The sequence below is a fragment of the Mus caroli genome, unplaced genomic scaffold (genome assembly GCF_978045245.1).
Source record: "Mus caroli unplaced genomic scaffold, Mus_caroli_1 scaffold_16, whole genome shotgun sequence".
Taxonomy (NCBI): Eukaryota; Metazoa; Chordata; class Mammalia; order Rodentia; family Muridae; genus Mus; species Mus caroli.
The window spans coordinates 98,146,673-98,163,480 of NW_028227271.1; the positions used below are offsets into that span (position 1 = coordinate 98,146,673).

At 42.9% G+C, this 16,808-nt stretch overlaps 1 protein-coding gene across 5 annotated transcripts in view; it reads right to left on the bottom strand.

The window, feature by feature from the left end:
- The window catches only part of Dab2 (DAB adaptor protein 2), a 138,035-nt gene that overhangs the window by 39,525 nt on the left and 81,702 nt on the right, over positions 1–16,808 (bottom strand). The window contains exon 1 of one of the 5 annotated variants that reach the window (XM_085831473.1): positions 13,141–13,431. The exons of 2 other annotated variants lie outside the window; for them this stretch is intronic. The gene's annotated coding sequence lies outside the window, so the exon portion shown is untranslated. Of the gene's footprint in view, positions 1–13,140; positions 13,432–16,808 lie in introns of those variants that run through there. 2 more of the 5 variants (XM_021183554.3, XM_029469402.2) reach the window with 2 other exon arrangements.

Consider the following 16,808-nt stretch of genomic DNA (forward strand, 5'->3'; position numbering starts at 1 on the left):
TACAGAGACTTTGAGGGACATCTGAAATTTGGTGAACGGCTACAGTTGCTGTGTTAGCTGGTAATGTCTTCTGTAAGCAACATTTTGTAGAAACATGCAATTAATTAGGTCCACCAGGAAAAAAATTGATGGGAAAAGCTGGCTTGAAAGAATTAAGTGTGCTTGTTTCTGATGCTTTTACCTAAACCTTTGCTATGGAGCAACACTGGCAAAGAAAAAGAGCCTTTTTAAAAAATTAAAACAATATATATTTTGTTTAAGCTAGGTGTAATTTGCAAAAACTAGAAAATCTATTTGGGAAAGAAAAATTCTTAGCAAGGAATAAAGAGTATTTATATCAGCTGAGTAAGGATACAGGACTGGCCCTCGTGATGCTGGGGGAAAGGTTGAGAGTCAGGTCAAGCTGGATTACAGTGAGTTTACGGTGCTCTATTTTGTCTAGACAGTACTGAGGAGACTGAGGACGAGTGATGGTGTCGAGGCTGGGGCAGTGACAAATCCGAGTGCCCGCAGGAAGGCTTCAAAGAGTCAGATAGCTTTGTAGTATGATAGCTGCGTGGACTTGCTGCTTTGAGTGATTCGACGCTGCCAGTTTCTTTTATTTTAAATACTCGACTAATCTTCTGGAAACAAAACCTTTTAGTCAAAATGTTAAGGTCTAATAATCTCAAATGTCAGATTCAAGGTCATTCTTTCTAGGCAGGCAGTGATGCCAGTGACCCTCAAACTTCAAATAAACTGTGTCCCAAATGTGGCTTTCAGAAAAGTCAAAGGCCATTATATAGTACGCCCTTCATTCTACAATCCATCTTATCTTTAAAAAGAAGTCTCCTTTAATGCCTATTTTATCAGTGAAATGGCATTTTTGAAGTGTCAATTTAGGAAACAAAACAAGGACATCTTTTATCAAAGGTAGCGACTGACTGAAATAACCACGTCACTGACTTATTTGAAGCAGTATTGCTCTTGCCCATTCAGTGTTTCTTATATAACTATTGAAAATCCAGAAACATCAGCGCTGAGAAAAGGCTAGGCAGCTGCTAATCCTTAAACAGTTAGGATATAACATTAGCGTGGTGTGTGCTTTGATTTTTAAAACTAAATGTCTCAGAGATGTGTTAATATATCAGAGAGCAATATTTAACATTTAGGTAGAGCTTGGAGCATTACAAAAATGGGGCACATGCCTAGGGTGCTATCGAGTGTAAGAGGCTGGGCCTAATTTTAGCACCCAACAAAGGAAATTAGGTAAGTCTCTTAGGATCCAGTAACACATACAGAGAACACCTGAATGTATCTAGAAAGGGGCCCATAGCCAGCCTACAACAATACCATCTCCATCACCATTTAACTGATGCCTATGTAAAGCTGCTGAGAACAATCTCCTGACAAATTAAAGATTCAAGCCAGGGAGTGGTGGCACACACCTTTAATCTCAGTACTGGTTTGAGGTAACCTTGGTCCTGGGACATTCAGAACTACACTCAGAGAGAAACTGTGAAAAAAAAAAACTGAAAGAAAAAAAGTAATTCATTAATAAGGTTATTTTAAAACTTATTTCATTATGACTTATTTGTACGTCTTATGTATGTGTGTTCGAACACGTATGTGCAAATGCCTGGGAGGCCAGGATTGATTCCTGGGAACTAGAATTACAGGTGTTTATGAGTTGCTCATATGGCTGCCAGGATCTGGACTTCAGCTGAATAAGCAAGCAGCTTAATCACCGAGCAGTGCATTTTGAATCAAATAATAAAACTTTGAAAAATTGCTTTGATGGTGTGATTTTGAAGCTGGCTAGGCTATGACCTAGTCTTGGTTTCCAGCTATGTTCTTGGACACACTGAGGGCAAGGCAGAGAGTAATGAGTTGGCAGTCTAATGCCGTCAACATTTAGAAAGGCTAGTGGAAATTACATCTTAAATCACAAGCCAGCTGCACAAGCAAATTTTCAAAAATAAGTTTCTCACTGGGTGTGGTGGCTCATGGCTACAATCCCTCTGCTGGTGTGGGGTGGGACCAGCTAAGCCAGGAGGAGCTCAGTTTGGGCTACATAGTAAATCCCAGGCTATAGTGCCCGCTCCTATCTCAAAAAATGCAAAGCAAAACAAAATAAATACATTTAAGTTTTTCTCATTTGGGCAGAGATTATGTTAAATCAAAGCAATTATCAGTCATGACCGACAGACAGGTCATCTGTATTCGAAAGTTTGATGAACATATGTAGGTGCTGAAACAAAGGAAGAACGAAAAGCTGTCTTTGGATGTAATGGCAGCCTGGAAACAGTGGAGTACAATTGTTATTAGCCAAGTGCTTGCATCCATCAGATGATATAGACCTTAAACCCATGACTTGGGAACACCACACCATCTGGAGAATTTTAGTAACACCTTGTCTGTATTTCTTAAGACCTGAGCAGATATAAACTATAGGAGCATGTGGATATTGCTCATTATAAATTGCTCAAGAGCTAGGACAGAAATGTTTCACTGATTCTAATAGCTAAAGGGAAAATTACAAGTCATAAATGAGAGTGGCTTGAGTGACTTATCCACCTGGCCATCTGGTTGTTTATTAAATACCTACTATGTGCCAAGCACTGTATTAGGCTATGTATAGAATGACGAAGAAGACATGGTCTTTACCCATAGGTACCTGCTGCACAAGATGAGAAAGTGCTGGCTAAAGTTCATGCTTAGTGATTTGGAGGGGATGTTTCTAGTTAGCATGAAAATCTCTGCTATCAACATTAGTAAGGAAACAAAATTAGCACTTTGTCAAGGAATTCTATATGAACAATGGTAGAAGACTACCACAATGTATAGACTATCTGTCCAACAATTTGGTAAAATCTCCTGTAGCCAAACTACAATCTCAAGGAACACCTTTGTGGCAGTGACCTCTGAGAGGAAGAATTGTGCAAGGCAGGGTTGTTAAAGAATACCAGTGGTGTTTTCTGTAAAGTTAACTTAAAACTCAAGGTTCTTATCCAACACTAGCTTCATAAACACTGGAAGGAAACATTACATACATCTGGCAATCAGTTTCAACCAACAGGAATGTCACAGAGGACATGTCATGTTAGCACCACTCTAGATGGGCTGGGCAGAGATTTGATGGGATTTGTTCTGTACCTACAAAACCTGTGAGAGTGTTGTCTGTAGCTTGGAATATCCTCGACTGTTCAGGTATCTACTTATCCAGCAAGGCTCCGACTTACTGTTTTGTTGTTTTGTTTTGCAGTTGCCCCTGGTTGTCATGCTGCTACTCATCCTTCTCCTGTTTCTTACACTTTACTGAGTTCCAGCGTTCTTCCCCAGCCATGCATCATTGTCACATTACTCTTTATGAGTGTCTGGTTCATGGTATATGTACGTTACCTCTTCTACATAAATACTATGCTATTCCCTACTGTGCCTAAAATGCTTAAAGTCGAAAGATGCAATCACTAAGCACTTTCCATCTTCGCAAAGAATTCCAATGATAACCCAAGTTCTAAGTGATTCTAGTGGTATTGGGTCAACTTCTATGGAGACATTATGTAGAAGTGTCTACTGCGGGCGGTGGTGGTACATGCCTTTCACCTCAGCACTTGGAAGGCAGAGGCAGGCGGTTTTCTGAGTTCGAGGCCAGCCTGGTCTACAGAGTGAGTTCTAGGGCAGCCAGGGCTACACAGAGAAACCCTGTCTCAAAAAACAAACAAACAAACAAAAACCAACAACAAAAAACAAAACAAAACAAAAACTGAAAAACAAAACAAACCCCCCCCCCCACAAAAAAAAGAAGTGCCTACTGGATTAGCCTTCCTGATTTTGTATTAATCAAGTGTCAGTGCTCAATACCTATATTTGTGCTTCAAAGTCCTTAACCCACTCGCAGACATATGGATTCATGGTTACTGGCTCTCTAGAGAAGACATTCTTTTCTGTTTCCCCAAACAGATATGGATGTGCCACGCCTTCCATGCCTCTGCTGCTGCTCTCCCAGCTTGAATTCCTGATGGTCTTCTCCCACTTAAGTCTCAACCTGTCACTCAAAGTCTATTCAAGTGTATGACCTCAGAAATGTCTCTTACTCACTGTATCGTTCCCCACATGATGACCTATTGTTGCTTTCTGACTCATTGGGGAATTCTTCCCTTAACTCAGTAAAGCCTATGAGGTGAGGGAATTAGTTACCCTGCTTTCCTAGGCTTTATGCAGTCTGGTAAAAGGATGGTACTTTAAAACAATAAGGCTAATCAAATAGGAGGTGGTAATGCATACCTATAATTCCAGTGCTGGAGGGTGGGAGTGGAGGAGGTCAATGGCTGGAGGGCTTGTTGACTTTGATCCAGCTCAGATTATGCAGTGAACTGGTGGCTAGCTAGCCTGAGCTACATAGCAAGAACCTGTCTCAGACAAATCAGAAGAAATATAGGACAATAAACCTGTTTCCCTTTTGTTCTTTAATATTAAATCAAGCAAACTTGTTGCTGTACTTTGCTGGTAGGATTTTTGTCAACTTCTAAGCAATCCTTGCTCACACTCATCTTGCTAGCTTAGACAGGCTAGCTGTTTTGAGTCAACATGTCTTTCTGCTTAAATGAAGAGATACTCTTACGAAACCCCTAACTTCCATGAGCGCTGTACTACTCCATGGTTTCCTTTGATACGTTATGATCTCTTAGCTCTGCACCTGTCAGAGTGGCCAGAGTGACTAGAGTATACTCCGTTCTTCCCAGCCTACATGATTCCCTTGTTTACTTTTCCCTACAATGTCTTTTCTCATTTTACCTTTGCATAGTTGACACCTTTAGTCACTTAAAGGACAACTCCATTATTACAACCACTGACTTCACTTGGACCCATGTAAATTCCCTACACCACTCAATTGGAACAAATCCTGCTATTAGATTCTCATTTTTCTCTAAATTTCTTTTATTTTGTCAAGATGGGATTTCACTATGTCACCCAGGTTGGTCTTGAAGTCAAGCTCTTCTTGTCTCTGCTTCCTTAGTTCTGGGACCATAGGTGTGTGCCACACCATATGGGCATTCTCTCTCTCTCTCTCTCTCTCTCTCTCTCTCTCTCTCTCTCTGTGTGTGTGTGTGTGTGTATCTCCATACCCAGCTAATTTTTTTTTGTGGATGGTAATTAGCATGCACAAGATAAATAGTTGCATCTGATTTTGAATTTCAACCAATGTTTAATTATTATAATTCCAGGCAGCTCAATAAATCAGAATTTCATTCCCTCAACAGGTTTTCAGGCAATTAATTAAACATTTTGCATCAAGTTATACTTCCGAAGACAATTTGGATACTAAGTAAAATTAGTTATCATTTCAATTTAGATCTATTTATCTATCTATCTTTCTATCTATCTAGATGTTTTCTGAAAGATTCTATCTATAGTTCAACCTTTGCATCGGCAGAAATCAGTATTGAATATCATTAACTACTAGTGAAAGAATTATGTTTAAATATCAATAACTATTAATGGAAGAACTGTCAGCTCTACATTTGTTTTCTACTTCAAAGTTGGGGTTGCATTTATCGTCTTTAATTTTGGAGGGGATGGGGGAAGCAAACACTGCTGATGTGAAGACAGCAATAGCAACAAAGTCAATGGTGATATAACTAAAGCACACCTAAGGCCTCCCCCTAAAGCATGGGTCCTGGAAGGCTTAGTGTATACATTCATTGTGATTTCTGATCCTGACTCAGAGGACTTTACCATTGTAACCCAAAGCCAAGTGGGCCCTGCGTTCTTCCCAACCTACTTAATGCCTCTGTCATAGTTGCAGATGCATTTGGCTTATTTCTATAACACTAGATGATAATATAAAAGCTTATTCTGAATTGTGTGTCAGAAATCAGAACAGACTTTAGCCTTGAACAAAGCAGCTGAAAGGTAAAGTGTAAAACTTGGATGCGGTGGTACATACCTATACCTATGGAACCGTTGGGAGGCTCAAGCAGAAGGACGAGAAGTTTGATGCCAGATTGGGCTACTGAGAGACCCTGTCCCATAAGAAAGTAGGGAGAAAAAGAAGGGATGAAGGGAGGGAGAAAGAAGTGCATGAGAGGAGGGAGGGAAGGAGGTTACATAGGAAAACAGCTATGCCTGATACAAGAAGGAAAATTGGTTACTTTTCTTGTTCCAGATTTTTAGGTGTAGATCGACTCTAGACTTTACAAAGACCGTATTGTCTTGGCCAGACCAACGTGGAACCATGAAAGGTAGCATTTGTAGGTCTCTACCAATTAATGGCATATTGTCATATTCTACTGCTTGACCCTCATATTTAATGGATTTAACATAGGAAGGAAAATTGGTTGACCTCTCAGCCTCAATGTGTTCAGCATCAGAATGTAGCTTATCTAAAACTCAGCAAGAAGGAGAATAAGAACGTTTCCCACACATCAGCCCAGCTGTTGCACTGGGAATGACAGTTTGAGAGGAGCATTTGTCTGTCAGCAGACACCCTCAGGAACTTTCCATTCCCTTTAGCTGTAACTTTGAGACAGTTCATTTTACTGAGAGGAAAAAGGAAATTCAGATATTATACCTCTTGTGTTACGGCGAAGCTGGACTGTGGACATGGACATTTGTAGGAGCTTGGAACCACTAACCTCATTCATCTCAGAAGCAGAGTTCTTTAATCAACTTCTGGATGACACCATACATACTTTAGTCCCAAGTGGGATCTCTACCCACACCAATAATTCTTCTTCTTTTTAAAAAAGATTTATTTATTTTATGTATGAGCACACTATAGCTGTCTTTAGACGTACCAGAAGAGGGTGTCAGATTCCATTACAGATGGTTGTGAGCCACCATGTGGTTGCTGGGAATTGAACTCAGGACCTCTGGGAGAGCAGTCAGCACTCTTAACTGCTGAGCCATCTCTCCAGCCCCCACACCAATCATTCTTAGGACTGTTTTGCAAGGTGGATGTGATAGCTAAAAGTTAGGGACACTGAGCCACCTTCTTTTAAAACTGGCAATCAAATCCAGTGTCTCATGTGTGCTCCGTAGAAGCTCTACCAATGCGTCACTTGCCTGGCTTTTAGTATTGTTTCTGAGAAATGCCAGGAGTTGCCATTCCACTGAAGGTTGGCAGAACTCTAGACGGGCCTCACCTGATGCAGACTTCTTCCTTACTGCTACTCGCTGGGATTGTTGTTTCTCCATTGCCAACCCAGCATCATGGATCACATAGGTTCTTCATCAATACTCAGAGAAACACTAAAGCCTCCCCTTTAGGGGCTGATATGGAGCAAGCTGATCATGCAGGAGCTAAATAATGGAGACATCTTTTTCTGAGACAGTAAGTAGCCCAGGCTGGCCTCAAACTCACTGTATAATTTCAATGCTCTTTAACTTTGGACCGTCCCCACTTCCACTTCCCCAATGCTGGAATTACTGGTATGAGCTACAATTAGTTCAGTAGTGGGGACTGAACCCAGAGCCTTGTGCTTCCTGGGTAAGCACTACAGCAACTGAGCTAAACCCAAAGTCCAGGAATTTTTTTTCTTTTTTTTTTGAGTTACAAGTTATAGAAGTTAAATGGGAGAATAGACTGATCCTTCCTAAGACACACAGCTCTCTAAAACTCAAGTGCAGTAGATAGTGTATTTACAGTGGAGGCTCTTGTCTGCGCTCCTGGACACGGCATGAAAAGCAAATGTAAAAGCTATGAGGTAGAAAAAAGCCACCTGGTTTAAGGGTAATGATGTAGATTACTGGAGTCCTTTTTAGGAAAAAAAAAAAAAAAAGGTGTTGGCTGAGACAGTCTCCTAAGGGACATTAATTATACTCTTTAAAGAACTTTGGCCTAGGAGAAAGGATTTAGATCTTCGGCAATGTCATAAAACTAAGGTGTACAATGGTTTTCTTTGGACCAAGAAAGCAATGTTGGGATTCTGGGTAAAACATAAATATGTGCTGTCTCATCTCTTTGCAACCGATAATGCAGCTAAACTTAAATAGCTTTGCTTTACTATTTCCATGATGGCAGGAGTTGAAGTACGATGTTAGGCTTTCCACTGCGTGACTGGATCATAAAGCTGGACTATAATATAAGTGTTACTCTTAGATCAAATGAGAGGTATGTAGAATGCGGCTGGGTGAGCCCTTCTGTCAGCTTGGTTCAGTCCATCTGGAGTGGAGAGACCACACTCTGAGAACCTGTCTCAGAAGTGGTCTCTCGGGCTGGAGAGATGGCTCAATGGTTAAGAGCACCAACTGCTCTTCTGAAGGTCCTGAGTTCAAATCCCTGCAACCAAATGGTGGCTCATAACATCTGTAGTGAGATATGATGTGCATTCTTCTGGAGTGTCTGAAGACAGCTACAGTGTATTTACATATAATAAATAAATAAATCTTTAAAAGGAGGAGGAGGAGGAAGAGGAGGAGGAGGAAGAGGAGGAGGAGGAGGGATCTCTCTAGCTGTGAATCACACCCCAAGAGTGCAGTCTTGGGCGGGTTACTTCATTTGTTACAAATCAGCTTGCAGGTTGCAGTTTATGTCCTCTGCAGAGAGCAGGGTTTTTCAGCCTAATGTGTTACATCACATCACTGTGGTGAAACGGACGAGCTTTTACTAGCTTTGCTTTCTCCCAAGGCTTATTAAACCTACTTGTCATTCAAGTTTCTTCCAGGTTTAAGAGCATTTTAACTTAATTTTCCTTTTCTGTAGTGTTGGGGGTTGAACCTAGGGTTTTCTACACATAGGCACCCGCTCCACAGTTGCAACAACTCTTAGCTCTTACAGGAGTAGAGACCCAACATTCTAGAATCCTTACTTCCTGTTTTTCCCTCACCCTTTACTCAGATATTTCTTGAAAGATCTGAGATGTTCTTCATACTTTCTGCTTCCTGCTAACTTCCCGAGAACTAAACCGTAAATTGGCGTGACCCATTACTGAGAATTCCTACCAGCTTAGATCAGCCACAGGTCACTTGCCCCCAGCTAGTTTATGCAGGTTAAAGAGGAGACAGAAATTGCCAAGCAACTTCTGTACTGAGGTAATAACTGAAATTTTATAAGCTGCCTTGTGTTGTTGTCTAGATGATGTGAGAGCTAGCAAAGACTAGAAAGTCTATATTAGAATTAAAACAAGTTTGAGGGGTGAGAGAAGGCCATATGAGTAACGAAAGGCTCTACTTCACTTAGTAACTTCCAATTTTAGAGCAGGAAGCAATTTGTTCAGATTTTGCTTGCACTAGAGAAGGCAAGTTTCCTTCCAGGGTGGTGGAAAGATGCAGGAAGGGGAGTAACCATGGCAACCTGCCCAGCTATGTGGACCAAGATAGTATTGGGGCCCGTGTCCTGGCCTAGTCACTGCTTAGTCAGGGTGGTCCCTCCCTTTCCCACTTCCTTGGCTAGAATGCTGACTTCAGGAGAAGGGTCATTCTTTCTCTGTAGGGAGTCTGAGAGAGTGTGAGACCAGAGGTCATTCTGACCAAACCAAATAGCAGTCCTCCACACTGAGAACAGAGAGTAACTGTCTGTTCTAGCATGAACACAAGCAAACACACAGGCTTTTTTAGTATTGAATACTTGAACGATTACCATTTTTCAAATAGGTGGGTGGTATTCCACTCTGATTAAGAAATTCTCCACTTGCTCTCAGGGGCCACAAAGACGCTTGATTCAATTGTTCACAGGGCAGAAACAAATAGACAAACAGAATAAAGTATTCTAATGATATAGATTAACTTACCTTCTCAGCAGCCCTTAGTACTATTGTTCTTCCCCAGATAAGAAAACAGAATTACCGAGAGGTTATGCTGTGTGTCCACGGTCATTTTACTAACTGTTGTGCGGATGCTTTCAACTACTACCCAACTGGGCTGTGTTGGCAGAAGGAGGGACACGGCTAGCACATGAATGCATATAGGAACTGCTAAGCCTTTAAGATATCCAGCACCATTTGTACCCCTAATCAGGAATTTGTTTGGGCTTTGTCTCTAGCAGGAGACCTGGTCATTTGCTTCCTTTCTGATTGCTATGATTAACCCACTAGGATATCTTACCATAATTTAGCTTTCCCTTAAACACACTTATCTGATGTGAATACTGTGTCATCTAAATGAGACTTGGACTGCCCTCTGCAATTCCGTAACAGTGCTTCAAGTTTTATTACAACTCCAGGGAGAACGAGGAGGAAACCAAACCAACCGAAAACCCAAAACAGCCGCATCCTGCTGCTCAGGTGTTTCAGATTGCCAGTCGGTTCCCAGCCTAATTCTGCCCAGGGTAGGGAGGTTTAAATGGCAGACCCTTGCAAGCCTTCAGCTGCAGGAACTTAGGTTGTTAGTGAGTTCCCTTCAGCAGCCTCTCCACCCATTCCAGTATCCTCGCTCTGTCCTAGAAGAAAAGGAATGAAACCCCAACAGAGAGAAGAGACGAAGAAACACAAGGTTTTTCCAAGTTGGCTTCATCAAAGTGGTAGTAGGCTTAGTCTGGGGGAGAAATGAAGAAGGGACTTCCTCATGGCCTCACCAGGAGCACAGTTTCCCACAAAACTTCCTGGTGGCCACAAGCCACCCAGCAAGCCCTGTTTTCCTGCTCGTTTAATTTTTAGGTAACAGAACTATGGCTGAGCAGTCCAGACCAGTTGGTCCACAGCTTCCGGAAGCTCTTGCACCATTCACCACGTCAACAACTATCTTCAAAGTGAGCTAAAATCCACCTAACCCTCGGAGGAAGACAAGAAATAAATAGGCCCAAGGACAGGAATTTAGACTTAGTTTAACCTTGGAAATTTTAAGTCTTTAGCAGAAATGCAAACTCTGAACTGGGTGTGGTGTCGCTCGCCTGGGATTCCAGGACTCGATGTCTTGGAGGGGGCGGGGGCTCAATATCCCACTGAGAAGAGAGATAAGTTTTGGGATTCAGTGTCAAAATGCCAAAAGAAAAAGAGGAAAGGAGAGAGAGAGAGATCTAACCTCTGGATTTTGTTCTTTCTTCTCAAGTCAGCAAGGCCTAAAAGCATCGCTGTGGTTATCTTCCCAGCCTCCTTTACATCCTCAGGTAGAGATCAATAGAATCAGGATCATGAGTTCTATAAATACATGGGTGCTGGAGGGCAAAGGCAGAAGACATTCCTCCCATTCCTCCACAATCTCTCTCTTCTGCCATAATACAAGTGGCCCAGCTTAGCGAGGTGTGGTCACCTCCACCTACAGTCCTAGGGCTCCTGAGGCAGAGGCAGGAGGATGATGAGTTTAAGTCTAGATTGGGGTACAGAGTAAGACCATCCAACCAGGAATTGAGAAGCACAGCTCCATGGCTTGTCCAGCATGCCCAAGGTCCTGGGTTCCTTCTCCAGAACTCAGGGCAAAGACGGAGCATAGTAGCCTAGGGGGAAAAAGTTTCTAGGTTCGTGGTTGGATAAAAGAGCTTGAGTTTGCAGTAGAGAAAGAAGGGGTTTGTGTTTAGTTTTTAAACAAGGCATAGGAAGAACCAGTGAGTTTTAGGAGACAGTGACTACGAACTAGGGAAGAGGTGGTCTGTGTCTGATGAGGGTGCTGGAAGAGACCACCCACCACACCTCTCTGGCGCTTTCTCAAGGGGTCTTGCTAATCTCACCTTCTGAGCTGTGTTCGCTCTAGCATTGCTTTGTCTAGATAGCTGTTTTCCTCTGTTTCCTGAATCCCCAACACTCCTAAATTCTCAAGCCAGTACATTTCTTTCAGTACTGCTGTGCCCTGCCTCAATTCAAGGGAGTGGAGAGAGGTAGAGTCGTTGGTGGGTGGGGTACCTAGCTAAAACAGGGCAGCCTAATCCAGGACAAGATAGCACCATGAAAAGCCATTTGGTAGCAGTGGCTCCCGAGTCCTGGCTAGTCCCTCCTTTCTGAACAACCAGTCACTGCTTCTATGTGCAGAACCCAGGCCTCAAGATTGTAAACTAGGTAGGTTAGACACCCCGTCAGAAGCGCTCCTGGAGCCTTATCACCTACCTCCAAGGGATTTTGGCAAATTTTCTGCCATTACTTAGGTTGGAGTTATATCTACCTCCACCCCTGCCCTCCTGCTTTGCCTGATTAGGGCCAGAAATTTTTTCATCTTTATAGAGCAACAGCAACATTTACTATTCATGAAGTTGCCCCTCCATAATTTTTAAAGCTTTCCATGTGTCTGGAAGCTCGCTCGTTTCTGCTCTTCTCGGTTTACAGAGTGGCTCCCTTTCTTCCAAACACAGGCGAAGAAAGAGGAAAGGGTGGGAGGGGGTGCCTCGGGTGGAGATAACATCCATATTTTTTAACTGTTTTTAATCCAGTTAAATTTCCCTTCGGATTCACGTAGCTCCCATCTGAAACCGACTACAGAGCTGAATTCCAGACTCAGGATTAAGTGGAGGAGAGCGGGCAGGAAGAAATAACAGCCAGCTCTATGCCGCAAAGAGAACCGCTACGTTGGCAGGGTCTCCAAGGTTTTAAACACAGTTTAGTCCCTCTTCTTGAATTCTTAATCCTTCCAAATAATTTACAACAGTCAAGAAAAACAGCATTTAAACGCTTCAGGATTTAAAACAAGTTTGTTAAGTGGCTTGGGCAGATACTTTCCCTAGGAATGCTGGTATAAGACAAAGTTCACATTTTTAATGCCCTGTGCTGTCAGTCAGCAGAAAATAGCTCCTCGGAGGCACAGACCATGTCCCCAGCCTTTGTTGCACAGTAAAACTGAACATCATTCAGGAGTTAATTAGGTGGGCAGCAGCCACACCACGCATTCCCTGGGATGTCCCCTAAGCCCTAAAGCACTAGGGCACGTGTACAACACACACACACACACACACACACACACACACACACACACACGGAGAGACTCGTTAAATGTCACAGGATGGGCGCATTGAGTCCGACCCCAAAGGTAAAATGCATTCCTTGGAAGCATTCCACAGATGTCAGGCCACAAAACCCGCTGCTCTCCCCGGAGTACACTGTCTCATTTGTAAGATTTCCCCAGTACCCAAGGTCTGCAGCCAAGGCAGGGATGGGAAGAGAGGAGCCAGCAAAGGAGAGAAGTAGGTCGCAAAAAAGAAAAAAGAAAAAAGGAGAAAGAAAGAAAGAAAGAAAGAAAGAAAGAAAGAAAGAAAGAAAGAAGGGACCGAAGGGAAGGGGGGATGGCAGAGCTACTCACGGACTAGCTAGTGCTTCTGCGGAGCCAGCATGACTTCCCCGCGCCCGAAGCCTCCAGGCTGCAGCGCCGAGGACGCGGAGAACCCCACTTAAATAGCCGCGCGGCCACTCCCGGTAGAGATATGGTTCTAATCAGATGCTGGCTCTGAGGACTCTCCAGGAATGTGGCGGCGGGATGTTTTTGCTGCCTGGACTTGGTAACTCCCCCTCAACGTGTCTGCCGAGTCTTCCAAACTTAACTGTTTATTAACTCGAACTAAAGCCACGGAGATCCGGCGCCTCCTGCGCCTCCTGCGCCCCGTGCGCCCGGCCAGCTGGGGGCGATCGCAGAGACCCGGAAAAAGGAGCGTGCACACAACCCGGGCCAGGAGCCCCACACTGCCTTGGGCCAGAAAGGGTGCACGTAAGGACAGGAAAAGGGAAACTCTGGAGGAAAAGGATGGGATCCTTTGAGCTGCGTTTCACAGATCCGTTCCCTGGATTGCCACTTCGAGTGGCGTGGCACGCGAACTGCGAACTCCTCCTAAACCGCCTGGGGCATTTTGAACAAAGACGTGCCTTTACTCCTGACTTTCCGTTCCTGGGTCCAGTCTGTCCTTTCTAAAGCTGGGCATGTGACTGGATTGTTACCTTTAAAGAAAATCACTATTCTTTAATTGTGAACGTGCTTAAACAGGAGGGAAATCTATGTGTGCCCAAATAAAAAGATGCCTTGTTATTGAAATTTAATATCACGCTTGAGCATATTCTCGCTGTTAAACTGGCCTAAACAAAACAAGTTAGCATCCATATAAATGATCTACATTTGTGATCATTTCAGTGTATATCCACCCACACGTAGATAACATGACTTTGTCTGCTAGTTTCTACAGCATTTCTTATTCCTTCATGAAAATATTGAGATATGAGAATAAGTATTGGAAGGTGTTTCTTCGATGCTCAGCTGTGGATAGCCCGGCAGAGCAGACCTTGGGAATCCTATAGAATCTCACAATTTATTTTCTGCATATTTTAAAGTCAGGGGACAATTGTTAAATAGTCACAGAAACAGTGGTGCTTTTTAAGTACTTAAGAAATTAAGCTTTGGGAAGGTCCTCCTCCCCTGACTTCCTCCTTCCCCTCCCCCTTCTCCCTCCTTCCCCTCCCCCTTCCTCCTCTTCCACTTTCTTATTTAGTCCTTTTTTTTCTTGTTCCTCCTCCTCTTGTCTGTTTTTCCTTCTGCTCCTCCTCTTCCTCCCTCTCCCTCCTGCCCCGCCCCCCCCCCAGTTGTAGCAGAATGTACTGATTATGAAAATGACAAATTGTGACTTGGATGGAAACGGGTTATTGATTTTATTGAGTAAGCAACACAATGGATTTGCATTTTACTACTGAGAATCCAGGGTTCAAATTGGGCTTATGGTGCACCAAGGATGTATTTTGTGGTCCATGCCTAGCCCCAGCTGCAAAATCACTGTAATTTGAGGTAGCTCAATGAGAGTGGCAGTTTTTGCTTGCAAGTAGGTCAGGCTTGGAGCAGCCCTCATGCAGGGAGAGTAAGAGACACAGAACAACACAGCTGGTCCAGGTGCTGCCCCTACCTGACCTCTGGATTCCCTCCACACCTGGGTGTGCAGAGTAGAGGGGTGTGTGTGTGTGTGTGTGTGTGTGTGTGTGTGTGTGTGCTTCCAATATTCCTCTGAGGTAATTTTCTATGGTTGAAAAAAAAAAAAGGATTTTCTGTGAATGATGGATGGTCTACTTTTCAGTTCTATGAAGGCACAAGACATAGGTGCGAACTTTAATTCTGCTAGCTCTGAGAACATCACACTTTGATTCTCAAATCCAGTAGTCTAGAGAAATGGTGTCATTTCAAAAGGTTCAAAAACTAGGGGGGGAAAAAAAAGGTAGTTCATTCACACAAACAGGGGCTCTGATAATACAAAAGAAACAAGTCTACAGACAGACATGAATCATTTCTCAATGTGGAAATGGCCACTTACGCCTTTGTCTTTATCTATATAGTTAAAAGATTATTATCAAAATGTGTTAACTTGCTCCCACTAGATGGAATGGATTTGCCTTAGAAACCAGAGAAAGAAGATGATTTCATCTGCTGTGAACTGCAGTTGTGAAGAGGTGATGTGGACCCAAAGAGCTCATTTGTGAGCAGCGGGCTCATAGTGGCTGCTAAAGCGAACACCCTTGTGTTAGACAGAAATCTAAAGAGCCCACAGTAGAGAGTTCTGGTTTTGCAGAGTATTTTTATATCTCTAGGGTGCTGATATTGGTCTTGGCAGTAGTTCAATGTCCTGCTCACATAGTGGGGGGGGGGATAAAAATAAATTTAACTCTTTTTATCCCAGGAGGTACTGTTTCTTACCATTCCTACCACATCTAAGTTGTTAACTTTTCAGTAAGTCTAAAATGAACATCTCCACATAAGAAACACACACACACCAAAGCCCACCCCGATGTTCATCACCACCAAAATTTGTTTAGAGAATTAAAGTAGGAAAAAAATTAAATGCAGTGCTTTAAAAACCAAGGTCCCCACATAAGGACAGTTATTTGCACAAAAACCTGCCCTGTGGTAGGGTGGGGTGGAGTCTGGACTGTGTTCCCAGCCGAGAAAGGGGTAGTTAATCCCGTGACAGCTTGCTGAAGAATGCATGGTTTATTATTAAAGTAATCTCTTAAGGTTTTCCTGGAATGTGCTCTCACAGCAGCTCTGCCTATGCAGGCTATCCTATGTATGTCTGTTCTTCCATGATGAAAACTGTCGATTCTTAGCTCAAACCTCTGGCCCTTTCTCTCCTACACCTCACCCCTGCCTATTCCTCAGCTGCTCAGGCGTTCCTCACACTGCCTGTTTGAATTGTGCTTATTTTCCGTGAACGATAGATCGTATCGGCCTCAAGGAAACTGTCCACTTCTCTGCTTGTTGGACACATAGAACTATTCAAACCAAACAAAGCAAGCATGGCAAGATGGGATCTGTCTCTAGTTCTAACTATTCTGGAGGCTGGGGCAGGAGGATAATTAAGTCCAAGAGGGGAAAAACAATATCAAAGAAGAGTTGACTGAGATTCATCTGGTAAGGTCCTTCTTTCTTAGTTTTCAAATTTTAAAATAAATAAATAAATAAATAAATAGGCTGTCAAGTGAGAAAGGAAAAGGAAAGAAAAGAAAATCCTAAAAATGAAACAAACAAACAAAAAGACTGTTGTTTCTACAAAAAGTCCCTTGCCCTCCACTAATCCTATATATTTAACACTGAAGAAAAACAGATGCCATCAGATTCAACTGCTGACAGGGATAATCAAATATTGGGAGTTGGTCTTTGTTTTTGTTATCCATTCATCCCATCCAACTCTGCTTTCTTCCCCCCTCCCTCTGAATTCTCTCTCCCTTCCTCTCTCTCCCTCCTCCCTCCCTCTCTGTCTCTCTGTTTCTGTCTCTGACTCTCTCTCTCTGAGAATATTTTTGGAACCTTGGAAGATGGGTTTTTTTTGTCTTTCGGTTTTCTGACATTTGTTTCCTTGTTACATTCCTTACAATGCCACAGGATTCAATCTATTTGCATGTGGCCTGTAGTAATAGTAATGGTAATGGTAATGGTAATGGTAATGGTAATGGTAATGGTAATGGTAATGGTAATGGTAATAGTAATAGTGAAACTCTGATGAT